Source organism: Chaetodon auriga, chromosome 3 (assembly GCF_051107435.1).
Source record: "Chaetodon auriga isolate fChaAug3 chromosome 3, fChaAug3.hap1, whole genome shotgun sequence".
Lineage (NCBI taxonomy): Eukaryota > Metazoa > Chordata > Actinopteri > Chaetodontiformes > Chaetodontidae > Chaetodon > Chaetodon auriga.
The window spans coordinates 26295258-26296435 of record NC_135076.1 but is presented as its reverse complement, the minus strand read 5'-3'; positions in this window follow the sequence as shown (position 1 = coordinate 26296435).

Genomic DNA, 1178 nt, shown 5'->3' with positions numbered 1-1178 from the left:
AGGAAACTCCGCTCAGAGCTGCGGTGCAGATCGCCTCCGCTAGGGCAGGGAGGCGGCGGAGGAAAGGTGAACCGCGAGGAATGTACAGTAAAACCTGCCCGAGGGTATGGAGGGTCATTAGTGACCCCAACACCCCCCCCCCCTAAAAACTAAAAAAAAAGAAGAAGAAAAGGCTCTTTCATTAACCTAGTAATTATTTTATTTTCAAATGAGATAAAAGGCAAACCAGTTTAAAGAACATAAAAATGTGTACAAGACATTAAAAACACTAAAACAAGAAAATAAACATTAAATAAATGGGAAACATGATTAAAGTGGCCCTTATGCAGTTTTGTGCAGTAAAAATACTACTCATACATAATAAAGAATAGCTCTTCCTTTTTGAAAATAAAAAAATCTATCCATTTATGCTCCAAATTGCTTATTCTGCTAGCCAGTATTTGAGAGGAAACCCTCAGCATCTGCAGGAAAGCCAGACACAAGTTAAAAATGCTCATTTCAAATGTCTCACAGCTGACGACCAGGGCCCTCCTGCTGCCTGTGAACAGCAACACTAACCACTGAGCCACTTAGATGCCCTGACTGAACTCTGAGATAAATGAGGCTAATAGGATAAGTCTAAGCTTCCTCTTACACCATACATAGTGAATGAAAAAAGAAAGGCAACATGGGCTGGAATGGATAAATCCTGGGCTCCACACAAAACAAACAACAATTTAAAAAACAACAACAATCATTTGAGATTAGGTAAGATAAAATAAGATAACACGTTATTAATCCCCTGTACCCGTAGGGGAAATTAGGGTATTACAGAATATAAAAAAGATATAGATGGCAATAAAATACAAAATAGAAAATTTTAAAAGTCAAACCCTGAATAATATTGCTAACGGGAAAAATTGAAATTGTACAGGGAATGAAGAATTGTATGGATTTAAATCACACAGAATCAATAAGACAAGAAAATGCAATATAAAGGTCAGAATAGTGAAAGTGAAATTACTGCACTTAGAGCAACACAATAATCTATAATGGGAGCAAAAACAAAAATATCACAAACACATGCCACCAAGAAGAAAATCTGCTTATGACCTGATGTTGATGTTGGTTTTACAAGACAGATCACTTTTAAAAATCCTTGAAATCACAGCTCACAGCAGGTTACTGCATGAAAAACA